Source organism: Mandrillus leucophaeus, unplaced genomic scaffold, assembly GCF_000951045.1.
Source record: "Mandrillus leucophaeus isolate KB7577 unplaced genomic scaffold, Mleu.le_1.0 Scaffold127, whole genome shotgun sequence".
Lineage (NCBI taxonomy): Eukaryota > Metazoa > Chordata > Mammalia > Primates > Cercopithecidae > Mandrillus > Mandrillus leucophaeus.
In genome coordinates this window covers 509,380-523,041 of record NW_012101098.1, presented here as the reverse complement: position 1 = coordinate 523,041, position 13,662 = coordinate 509,380, and positions in this window count along the sequence as shown.

Sequence of the window (13,662 nt, the reverse complement as noted above, 5' to 3'; positions counted from 1 at the left end):
GGGCAGGCCAGGAGTGATTGCTCACACCTGTAATCCTAGCACTTTGGGAGGCTGAGTCAGGGGAGTCGCTTGAGGTTAGGAGTTCCAGACCAGACTGGCCAACATGGTGAAACCTGTCTCTTCTAAAAATCCAAAAAGATTAGCTGGAGTGGTGGGGGGCTCCTGTAGTCCCAGCTACTTGGAGGCTGAGGCAGAAGAATTGCTTGAACCTAGGAGGTAGAGGTTGCAATGAGTCCAGACTGCACCGCTGCACTCCAGCCTGGGCGACAGAGTGAGACTCAATCTAAAAAAAAAAAGGTGGTGGTCTGGATTTCCAAACCAGTATAGAGAGTTGCAGGAAGATTTTGTTTGCTTTGTTTGTGGAGGAGAGGAACTGTCTCTACAGAGACCTAATGAATGACATCATATAAAGATATTCTTGGTAAAGAAAGTAAAAAGATAGCTGATTCCAGGGTACCACTAGGCATAAGAGTACAGAAAGCTACCTTATTGGAGGGCCAAAAGCTGTTTGGAATATTTGTGTCATCAGTTCGGTGAATGGAGCACACGCAGAAAATAAACACACATTTTAAAAGAAAGTCAGGAAGCATTGTTGAAGGCTGCAGTAGATTGAATGGTGTCTCCCCAAAAGATATGTCCCTATCATAATCTCGGGAGCCTGTGACTATGAGCTTATTTGAGAAAACGTCTTTGAAGATGCAATTATGGTGAGGATCTGAAGATGAGATTAACTTGGATCATCTAGGTGGGCCCTAAATCCAATGACAGGTGTCCTTTTAAAAGAGAAAAGGCTACCTGGAGACGGAAGCAGAGATAGGGGAGACTTGGCCACAAGCCAAGGGACAGCTGAACCACCCAGACCTGGAAGAGGAAGGAAGGATCATTCCCTGGAGCCTCCAGAGGGGGCATAGCCCTGCTCACACCTTGATTTTGGACATGTGGCCTCCAAAGCTGTGAGATAATAATTCCTGTAGTTATAAGTCACCAAATATGTAGCATTTTAAAAACAGCTGCCACGAGAATCTAATACAAGGAATATACAAATAAATGTAAAAAGACAAAGTGTTAAACCATTTTCATGAAGAGGAAGAGACAATTTTGCAAAGATATGAGTTGTTTCTCCAATTTAATCTAAAAATGTATTGCTTACATCTGATAGGCTAGTACAGAATATCTTATTCATTCAAAAATAGACCAAAAATGGGAAAGAAAGCATCACAGAAGACCAAGATAGATTTCCCACAGTACATATCAAATCATGCCATTATCCTTTTCAACCAATTCAAACATTTGTTCTTGGCACAGAGTTGAGAAATGGTTATCCCCTGCAAGCCTGTACTTCACTCATTACTACTGTTTCTGCCCCAAGTTAAAAATGCAAGAGAGGGCCAGGTGCAATGACTCCTGCCTGTAATCCCAGCAGTTTGGGAAACTGAGGCAGGGGAATTGCTTGAAGTTAGGAGTTCAAGACCAGCCTGGGCAACATAGTGAGACCCTCTTTTCTACCAAAAACAAACAAACAAAAAATTAGTCGGATTCTGTGGTATGCATCTGTGGTCTTAGCAACTCAGGAGGCTAATGTGGGAGAATCACTTGAGCTCAGGAGTTTGAGGCTGCAGTGAGCTATGATTGTGCACTCCAGCCCAGGTGACAGAATGAGACCGTGTCTCTAAAGAAATGTTTAAAATAAAATAAAATAAATACATAAATAAAGTGCAACAGATTTGGAGAGAAGATGATGAGGTGGAGCCCTTGGTTTGGTAAGGAGAACTGTGACTTTTCCTTCTGCACCAAAACAGGTAGCGTCCTTCCCTTCCCAAGCCAAGTAAGAGAGGAAGAAGATAATTAATCAGAGAATTTGGAGAACTCCACATCAAGGGAAGAAGAATGGCATCTCATTTCTTGTGCGGCACCTGCCTATGCATGTATCAGCATATCTTATGCCTTTCCCTTGCAGGGCACTGTGATGGTAAATTTTATGTCAACTTGACTGGGCCACAGGGTGCTTATGATTATGGGTGTGTCTGTGAGTGTGTTTCTGGATGAGATTGGCATGTGCATCTATGGAATTGATAATGTAGATGACCTCTTCCAATGTGGGTGGGAAATAGCCAATCTGTTGAGGGTCTCAGTAAAACAAAGAGGGAGAGGAAGAAGTAGTTTTCTCTTTTCGCTCCCTGACTACCTGCTTGAGCTAGGACATGAGGCTGTTGCCAGCCTTGAGCTAAGATTTTCACTTGGTTCTCATGGGTTTTCCGGTCTTTAGTCTTGGTTCAGATTATACCAGAGATTTTCTTGAGTTTCTAGCTTGCAGAAGGCAGATCATGGGACTTCTCAGCTCATAATTGTGTGACCCAATTTCTCACAATAAATCTATTAATAGGTAGATAGGTAGATAGATAGATAGATGATAGATAGATAGATGATAGATAGATAGATAGATAGATACATAGATAGATAGTTACATAGGTATATAGAGATATCATCTACTTGTATATCAAATACAGCTGGACCTTGGCTGGGTGCAGTGGCTCACACCTGTGGTCTCAACATTTTGGGATGCTAAGGAAAGAGGATCACTTCAGACCAGGAGTTCGAGACCAGCCTGGCCACCATGGTGAAACCTCATCTCTACTAAAAACAACAACAACAAAAATTAGCCGGACATGGTGGCACGTTGTCTGTAATCTCAGCTACTTGGGAGGCTGAGGCATGAGAATCACATGAACCTGGGGGATGGAGGTTGCAGTGAGCTGAGATCATGCCACTGCACTTCAGCCTGAGCAACAGACTGGGACTCTGTCTCAAAAAACAAAGCAAAACAAATACAGTAGGGCCTCTTTATCTGTGGGCTTCGCATCCATGGGTTCAACCAACCGTGCTTTAAAACCATTTAAAAAAATAATAGCAGTACAACAATTAGAACAATAATAAATTTTTAAAATGAAGTATAATGCTCACTTGCATAGCATTTACATTGTATCAGGGATCATAAGTAATATAGAAATGATTTAAAGTATGCTGGAGAATGTGTGTAGGTTACATGCAAACACGACATCATTTTATAGGAAGGATTTGTGTAGTCATTGATTTTGGTATCCTTGAAGGATCCTGAAACCAATCCCTCACAGATACCAAAGGACAACTCTCTTTATATATGTCTAAATCTGTATTATAGAACCAATAAGATATATAAAAGCATACATATGAAGAGGTTTTTACATATGTATACATGTGATACAGTTATCATATCTATCATCTAGGTCTCTGTCTATATATATATGGTCCAGTGACTATTCACCAATAGGAATTCAGACATTATATATATACACACACTCATATATATGCACTCCCACACCCATATATGTATATATATAACTGTACATAGATATATCTATGTATGATATATATCCCATACATATTATATATATACACTCATATGTATAGACTCCAATATATATACACTCATATATACCCACGTATATATTCATATGTATATAAACTCATATATATGCTCATATATAAACCGATATATATATACCTAAACCCATATATATATGCGCATATATATGTGTGTGTGTAAATATATATATGTGTGTATATATATATATGTGTATATTTTATTGGCTCTATGTCTGTATTTCTCTGGAGTACTCCTACTAATACAAGCCAGGAGGTATGGAACTAGGGAGAGTTTCCAGGTGAAGAAAGAGTGAAACCAGGTAGCAATAGAGCAAGCTGCCCTTTGGCTATTTCAAGTGACAAGAAAGTCTGGGTATCCTATTTGTCATGATCACCGGAGACAGTGTGTGGTTTGGCCTTCCCCAAAACTCCCCAATGTGTCTCATGCAAGAGCCGCCATACCAAGTGCCTCAATAGCCTCTGTTAGCCAAGGGAAGATGACAGCGTTGTGGATCAGTGAGAGATTCCATGTATTTATCTCCCCTTTTTAATCTCCCCACCCCAGCACAGCAAGTGAGTCAGCTCAGAATTAGGAAGGGAAATTAGGGGGTGTTAAACTGGATATGAGGCTGAACTTTTTAAACTAGGCAAACAGGACTGCACATTATTGTTATTGTGACCAGAAAGCTGAGGACTTGGCCTCATGTGATTATTCAGAGACGAGACAGAGAACTTCAAAAGAGCATATCTGAAGGCAGGGAAAGCAGACACATTCCACTGTTTATAGCCTTCCATGTTCAGTCTTCACAACAAACGACTTTCCTATATGACAGCCTCCTGCTGCAAGTACCTACAAAGGAAACATCACCACATTCTATTGACTATCTGTTTTTGCAGCTTTCTTCCCACTAGGCTGTCAGTTTTTCTCTCATTTATTTTTTCCTTTTCTTTTTTTAAAGAATAAGAAATCCATATTTATCTTCTCTCTCAAAAGCATGTAGAAAGTAACAAAAGAGGAGGTCTTTATAAACATTTGCTGAATTGAACTGAGATTCTATGAGACATTCACATCGTTGTGTTAACCCATGGATTTCACAATCTAGGACTCCTGGTGATTTGAGGAATCTTCTTGGAATTTCATTTGTGTATGCCAGGACTATTACTTAAACTTGTTTTACTTTTCTGAGGATCCTCACCTTACTAAAACAAATTTCCCACTCAACTAATGAACGAGCCGATCTCCAACACAAATACAAACATGGCAGCCAACAAGCATCATGTTTCTCCACAGCCTCTCTTACCTCTTTCCTTCATCCCTCAGTCCTCTTCCCCAGTCACTGAACCTCAGAATAAAATTTGTCTCACCCTTGCTTCAATTGCTTGGAAAGAGAAATACATCAACCATTGCCAGAAAACGTAGAGGTCACCCAATTAAGTTTGAATTTCAGATAAAGAGCAAACATATTCTTAGCAAGAATAAGTACCAAGTATTATTTAGAACATACTATACTATTCATTGTTTAGTGAAATTCAAATCTAACTGGGTGTCCCATTTTTGCATTTGCTAAAATCCCTATTGTATTTCTTGTCCCATTGTATTTTTCAGAGTTCCCCTCTTTAAGCTGTGCCTTCACTTTATCCTATTTCATTCTCTGCATGGTTTCATACCTCCATGACTCTGTTTTTGCTTCTGGTATACAGTGCCCTCCTTGCTTCCACAAAACATTTTTGCATTATGTTATTTCTGTTCATTCCCTAAGCATCCTAAACTCCTCCCAAATTCAAACCCAGTTGGGGGCTACAAGAAGTCAGGAAATCTGATTATAATTTTTGGAACGCATTAATTATTGATGTAATTTATCAAATAGGTGTAACCTATTAAGTATTCTTCCTTGTGTGAGTTTTGGTTGATTATGTCTTTTAAAATTGATCTAGTTCATCTAGATCAGTGGTCCCCAGCCTTTTTGACACCAAGGGCTGATTTTGTGGAAGACAATTTTCCCATGGGCCAGGGGAGGGTTAGAGACGGTTTGGGGGTAATTCAAGCACATTACATTTATTGTGCACTTTATTTCTATTATTGTTACATTATAATATACGTGGAATAATTATATAACTCACCGTAATGTAGAACCAGTGGGAGCCCTGAGCTTGTTTTTCTGCAACTAGACAGCCCCATCTGGGGGTGATGGGGGACAGTGACAGATCATCGGGCATTAGATTCTTATAAAGAGCATGCAACCTAGATTCCTTGCATCCACTGTTCACAATATGATTCGTGCTTCTATGAGAATCTAGTGCTGCTGATGATCTGACAGGAGATGGAGTTCAGACAGTAATGCCAGTGATGGGGAGTGGCTGTAAATACAGATGACGCCTCCATCACTTGCCCACCACTCACCTCTTGCTGTGCAGTCTAGTTTCTAGTGGGACACAGACCTGTACCAGTCCATGGCCCCAGAGTTGGAGACTCCCGATCAAAATCATGAGCATAGAGTTGTTCATAATATAATCTTCTCTTATTATCCTTTTAATGTCTGTGAGATCAGTAGGGATGGCCCCTCTTTCCTTTCTTCCTCTTTCCTTCCTATTAATAGTGTGTGTTTTCTCTCTATTTTTCTTGATTTGTTTCACTAGTCTAGGCTTATCAATTTTATTGATCTTTTCAAACAACTCATTGATCATTGATTATGACATTTTGGAGGACATGAATTAGATGTTTCTGTCTTCTGTCCTCATACTACAGCCTTTGCCAGGGTAGAGCTGAGTCTGCTTCCAGTCATAGTTAGCCACAATCTTTGCCCAGAGGCAGACAGATGCTCTGAGGCGCTCATTCAAGCTGATTTTGGCCCTAATTTTGCCCTCAGAGACAGGGGCAGAATTCATCTAATTTTCAACAGTGAAATGATGAAGAAACTTATTTTGTCCCTCTCATGCAAATTATGGATGAGTTGGAAAGGCAGACAATAAACAATTTATTTAAGGAACTGTGAGTAATTTGCAGACAAAATATATGAAGATATAAATAATATAATAGCTGAACGAGTTTACATTCCCACCAGCAGCCACTGTGGAAAGCAGTTTGGAGATTTCTCAAAGGACTTAAAATAGAACTATTGTTTGACCCAGCAATCTCATTACTGGGTACATACCCAAAGAAGTATAAATCATTCTACCAAAAAGATATATGCATGAGTATGTTCACTGCAGCACAATTCACCCTCGCAAGGACATGGAATCAACCTAGATGCCCATCAATGGTAGACTGGATAAAGAAAATGTGGTACATATGCATCATGTAATACTATGCAACCATAAAAAAAGAACAAAATCATGTTCTTTGCAGCAACATGGATGCAGTTGGAGGTCGTTATTCTAAGCAAATTAACACAGAAACAGAAAACCAGACGCCACGTTTTTAATTATAAGTGGGAGCTAAACATTGAGTACACATGGAAACAAAAAAGGAAACAATAGGTTCTGGGGCTTACTTGAGGGTGGGAGGTGGGAGGTGGGAGGAGGGAGAAGATTGAAAAACCATCCATTGAATACTGTGCTAATTACCTGCCTGGAGAAATAATTTGTACACCAAATTCCTCTGACACTCAATTTACCCATATAACAAACCTGCACACGTAACCCTGAACCCAAAATAAAAGTTGGAAGAAAATAAATAGATAAAAGCATAAAAAGAAAAATATCACTCTTCTCCCCAAAAAAAGAACAAAATGGAAAGTCTATTGAAGATTGTGGAGTCAGTTAAGTGATTCTTGTGGATATCAATTAAATATCACTATCCCTTTTCCTTAACATGTGAATTACTGCAGTGCCTGGGAGATGAGAGAGTTTAGAGGTTCAAATGAAGGTGTGTGTGACACAGATCCAGTTGCCAGACTTGATTGACAAAATGAAGACCATAACTAAAAAAATGAGGGGGGTGAGGGCTAAAAAATTATATATCGGGTACAATGTACACTATTTAGGTGACAGGTGCACTAAAATCTCAGACTTCACCACTATATAATTCATCCATGTAACCAAAAACCATGTGCACCCCAAAGGCTGTTGAAATAAGTAAATAATAATAAAGTAAAATAAATTTTAAAAATATAGCAACCACAGCCTGACCAAAAAAAAAAAAAAAAGGAGCAGAATTCATGTCATCTGGGAACAAAGTTCATGAAAGAGAGCATCACCTGTTGCTGAAAACCAGGGTTAATGCTGCAGCATCTTCAACAACTAATCCAGGTAAGATCTTTACCTTCCAGGTAAGTTAGTTCAGTGTTCACCAGAACTGAGGAGCATAATCATTAAAAAATAAATAAATAAAATAGAAATGTAAGTGGAGTCTGGTACCTAAACTCATTTATATGCATTGGGAAATGCTCCTGGGATATACATTAGACACATTTCCCAATGTTTTACTGTGTCAAGTAATTGTGTAAGTTGCAATTCTTGCCGCATGTGAATCACTTCCTTTAAATTTTGCTTTTTGATAGAAAGGATTCTACTTCCTAATTATCCAGCTAGTTGCTCCTTTTCTGCAAAATTCAGCCCAAGGTGTGTTCCTCTAAGATAGCATGCAACTAAGCAGGTGAGATAAAAGAAATCATAAAAACAGGTCAGGTTTTAAAAATTAAACTTTATTCTATGGTTTAAGGGAAGCTAAACCAGCAGAAAATGAAATCCTAGCAAATAAGAATTGGAAAATGCAGTTTTAGCCTCAAGGGAAATATCAGAAAATGACTAATATGTTAAAAAAAAATAGAGCTCAGATTGCGAGTGTGAAAAAAAGAAAAGGAATGGAAATCACTAATCAAAAATGTATGACATTGTCCTGAATAATAAATGATGTGTAAACACTGAACTAATATGAGCTGTGTACATTGTGATTTTAAAAAAACTTTAGAAAAGGAATAGAAAAAGCATGAAGGATAAGAGAAAATACCTGGTATTGAAGAGGCGAATAAATGCATTTGTGAAGTGACTGGATGATATTTTGGATACATAATTGGAACAAGAGGAGATTCCTTTTATATTAATGGAAGGGACAAGTGCTCCTATAGGGGTTCTGTGGGAAGGTTCCTGTTACTGTGGTTTGAGATGCCCTTTTACTGAAAGCTACTGGTCTCAACCATTTAGAACCACCTTGTTTCGCTGCCTTAGAACTGTGAGTTATTTTGGAGGCTGAGTATCTAGAAAAAGATTTTGGCAACATGAACATGAATTCAACCAAGTTATACATACCTTTGGTCGAAGCCTGCTACAGTTCCTTACGTCTTGGTGATTTTTCCTGCTGAATTTGTAGGGTGTTTTGTATTCTTCGGAAAACCAGCTGGAAAGCATTTCAGAAAACTCTCTCAGTAGCCAACAATAATCCCTTTAACATTATTGAGAAAGCATGGGGGGGTTTGTGGGATTTAACCAAGTGGATTTGGTAGCTTAAGTCAGTATTAACGGCAATCAAGCAAGACATGTGTTTTCAAATCCTGGTGAGGGTGGCCAGACCCTAGGTTGGACAGCTGTAAGGGAAGGTTGCTTGCTGGCTAAGTGACATCTTACTGTGCATTCTGAAGTTTTCTATAACTATGGACAAAATTATATACCGTGGGCTGTCTGTGAATAAATATGGAGTGGTTTTGTTTCTCTTTGCTTCATTCTCCTGAAATGAATATTTTTCACTATTTATGGAAGAATGAAAGCAAGATATATATATTTCCCTTCATTTCTCTTTTGGCCTAAACAGTTTATGATAGAAATTGATGCTAAAATAAACACATTCTTGCTACAAAATATATGTTGTTTATCAATGTGCTAGCAGATAGTACAGCCATTATGGAAAACATCATGGAGTTTTCTCAGAAAACTAAAAATAGAACTATCATATAAACCAGCAAATCCATTACTGGGTATTTATTCAAAGAAAAAGAAGTCAGCACTTCAAAGGGATACCTGCACTCACATGTTTATTGCAGCACTATTCACAATAATAAAGATACTGAATCAACATAAGAGTCGACCAACAGATAAATGGATAAGGAAAATGGGGTATATATACTCAACAGAATGCTACTCAGTTTTTAAAAAGAAAGAAATGTTGTCATTTGCAGAAAGATGGGTGGAACTGGAGGTCATTATGTTAAAGAAAATAAGTCAGGCACAGAAAGACAAATATTGCCTATTCTCATTCATATGTGGGAGCTGAAAAAAGTTGACCTCTTGCAAGTAGAGGGTAGAATGAAGATTACCAGAGGCTGGGCATGGTGAGGGATGAAGAGAGGCTGGTGGATGGGCACAAACACACAGTTATATAGAAGTAATATGTGCTAGTGTTCCACAGCACAGCAGGGTGACTATAGTTAGCAACAATTGTAGTCCATATTTCAAATAGCTAGAAGAGAAGATTTGAAACATTCCCAACACAAAAAATAATAAACGTTCAAGGTGATAGATATCCCAAATACCCTGACTTGATAATTACACATTCTATGCATGCAACAAAATATCACATGTGCCCCATAAATATGTACAAATAGTATATGCCAATAAGAAAACTATGTAGCCAAGTAGGGGCACATGTATTCAAAGTAGCATAGCAACATGTGGAACTACTAAAGTCAACATTAATGAGTCTAATATGTCCTTAATGAATTACTTAGGAAAAAATGGTGCATGCCAAAAAGTAATCTCTGCCCTCACAGGAATTGCTACTTTTGAGAGAAAAATATGCTTTCTATGCTACTTTCCTGAGAGAAAATAGGAAAAGGTGAATGAAAGTATCAGTATGAGAAAGAAGTTCTCATGATATAGTAGGATAATATCTACCAAAAGATTAGAAAAAACAGTATGTCTTTTTGTTCAGAGGAGAGAAAAAGCACTACGCTAGTGCCTATAATGTCTCAATGGGGAAACATGCTAAGTTGAGCAGTGAAATAAATTTAATATTTGCATAATTCAATTGAAGAGCAGAGAAATGAGAAAAAGGAAAGTATCCCAGTTGAGAACAATGTTTCTCCTTTCTATAGTCCTCAAAAATGAGTCTTACTCCATCAGTGCCTTTTATGCTTAGGTATTCCTTGTTACAGGAGAAAACATTATTGCATTAGTCCGTTTTCATACTGCTATAAGGACACACCTGAGACTGGGTACTTTATAAAGAAAAAGAGGTTTAATGGACTCACAGTTCCACATGGCTGAGGAGGCCTCACAATCATGGCAGAAGGTGAAGGAGGAGCAAAGTCATGTCTTACATGGTGGCAGGCAAGAGAGCATGTCCAGGGGGACTGCCCTTTATAACACCATCAGATCTCGTGAGATTTATTCACTATCATGAGAACAGCACGGGAAAAACCCACCCCTATGACTCATTTACCTCCCACCGGGTCCCTCTCACAACGCATGGGAATTATGGGAGCTACAATTGAAGTTGAGATTTGGGTGGGGGCACAGCCAAACCAAATCAATTATTATTTTCTGTAAACATTGATACATACATGACTTTTTGAGCTGTAAAACCCTTGGTTCTGTCAGAATCATGGGCAGGAGTCTAATATGTAAAAAGACTATAGAAAAAAATGATTTAGTTGAGGGAAGGGTTAGGGATGCCAACGCTGTCTTCACACGCGTTAATTTTCTCAACATTTGCCACCTGAGAAACTTATACATATCATCCAGGGCTTTGGGAAGCACCTATTGAAAACCACTGTGTCTGACTGCTCATTATCAACAGAGGGAAGAAAGGGGTGAATTAACACCTCTGCAATTCATTATTCTCCTTTATGGGGAAGATAGAAGCCCCTGGTAAAGGAAGAAGGAAGGTAAACTGGTCAAATTCCCTTGAAAACATGCTAGGGAGAAACCTCCTGAACACTTATTATTATTTGCCAGAGGGAGAGTCCTCATATGTGGAATGCTCTTAGTAGGATGTACGTAGCCTGGCTAGAATCACTTCTGGTAAGCGGACCTGGACTTTATGAAATTATAGCACATGGCCACATGGAAAATTTTAAGTAGGCCCTGTAATTAGATGAGTAGACATTGGAGAAATTTTACAAACAAAATTGCTCCCATCCATACTAATGATGTGAGTTTATGTAACAAAGACAGAAACCAAATATATCCAGCTAGACCATATGCTGATATGATAAGAAATTGCTTTGGGACAAGTGATGGCGTCCCAAACCATCTCCAATTTTAGCTGTGCTTCATAATTATCTGTATACCTTAAACTACTAATAAAACTGGGCAAGTTCTAGAATTCATGTTACTTCGATTTGATGATCTAGTTATTTCTATTGTCCTTAGCAGTAACATCAATATTATAGTATACTTAAATTTACAAAAATATCTTCATGAAATGTTTAATGTTACCAAAATATTTGCATAAGACTAGTTTATATACACTCACACTCTACTTCTAAGATGAGCATGAGTCCACTGTTACGGTTGAGAAAAATGAGGTTTAAAGAGATTAAAGCCTTAACAAGGTCAAAATCTCCCTCTGTGACACAATCTGACACCCCCACTAGCACACACAGGTCAAATGTACTTCTCAAATCAAAGCTAATAAATTATTCCTGGGAATCATGTTCTGGATAAATGAATGATAAAATACCAAATTGGTGACTGTTTAAACCATAAAACAAGATTGCCTGTTTAAACTGAGTTGCAAAAACTGGAGAGCCTCACACCCAAATGCAATAGAAATGAAAATTACAAACAACTGAAGAGTGAGGACATTTGAAACAGATGGAGAAAATCCCCGTGGAAAATTGTGTTGTGTAAGTGATAAAGAATGGTCTGAATCCAAGAGTCTCTAATAGCAAATGCCATTCTCTGCCCACTAAAGACTGCAAGATGTTTTTTATTTTTTCTGGGCATTTTCCTTTTAAAAGAATCATTTTGTTTTTCTATAGTTCTTTTATTTATTCATCTCAGTATTCTAGTTCACTAATCCTGTTGGTCTAATTTAATAATTAAACCATACATTGTATATTAAATTTATTTAAGTTTCAAAAAAAAGTTACGAAGAAGGCAATGCTTATGTGGTGGGCACACCCTGACAGGACCCCAAAAAGGGTCACTTTTTTGTATAATTCCCTCTGCCTGAGTGCAGGGAGAACCTGTGACAAACTCCTCACCAATAGAATATCTCAAAGGGTGTGAGCTAATCTGTAAATCAGTTTAGGTTTAGTTCATTTAATGGCTGTTATTCTACTAATATCCATTTAGTAGGTAAATGGAATCAGATTTAATAAGATAAAATCTCTTAAAAGAAGAATCCATCTGAGGAATGGCTGTCAATTGCTGACTTTAAACAAGCAGGAAACCATGAATTCCATAGCTGCAAGGAAATATAATACATTCTTTCAATAAATGAACATGGAAGAGAACTCCCTAGTCTCAAGGAGATCATAGCCTTCGTTAACTTCTTGATTTCTGCCTTGTTTGATTATGAGCAGATAAAAGTGAGTGTGGTCAGATGACTGAGCCACGGAAATTGTGAGATGACGACTGTGTGCTATTGTAATCTGTTAAGTTTGTGATAAATCATTACACAGATGTAGAAAACTAACACAGGTTAATTTTTTAGAAAATGCATTAGCAATGGTAGAATTGGGAAAAACGATCTGTTGAAGGCACTGTTGGTGATATACAATCTCAGTTACTGTTTATATGGTCCAGATAAACCACTTGTTATCCCTACAGTTACAGCCAGACTTTAAATCTGTTTTCCATAAATGCTGAAAGACTTTTCAAGTAAAGCCAACTGAATTTTGTCTGAATTATTAATGGGACTGCTTTCACTTTGTGCTTTTTTAAAAAAAAATATTGTGAGATTTTTCATTTTCTGAATTCTGAGACTCTGACAAGCACAGACCTCACTATGTAAATGAATTTTTTGCCCGTGAGGAAATGTATTTTTCCCCCTGGAAAATCAAAACAAATATAACACATTAAATGTACAGCTTACTTGAAATACACTTTCTGAATGCCAAATAATTAACATGTGGAGAAAAAATGAGCTCCTTACAGTCATGAATATTTGGTAATTAAGAGGTATTCTCAAGTCAGACCACAACTTTAAATGTGAAGTTGTAAACAGAGGTCACATTACCATCTTGGCGATTCTAAGTTTTTAAAGGCAAAAAGAAAGAGAGAGAGAGAGAGAGAGAGAAGGGAGGGAGGGAGGAAGGAAGGAAGGAAGGAAGGAAGGAAGGAAGGAAGGAAGGAGAGAGAAAGAAAGAAAGAAAAAGAAAG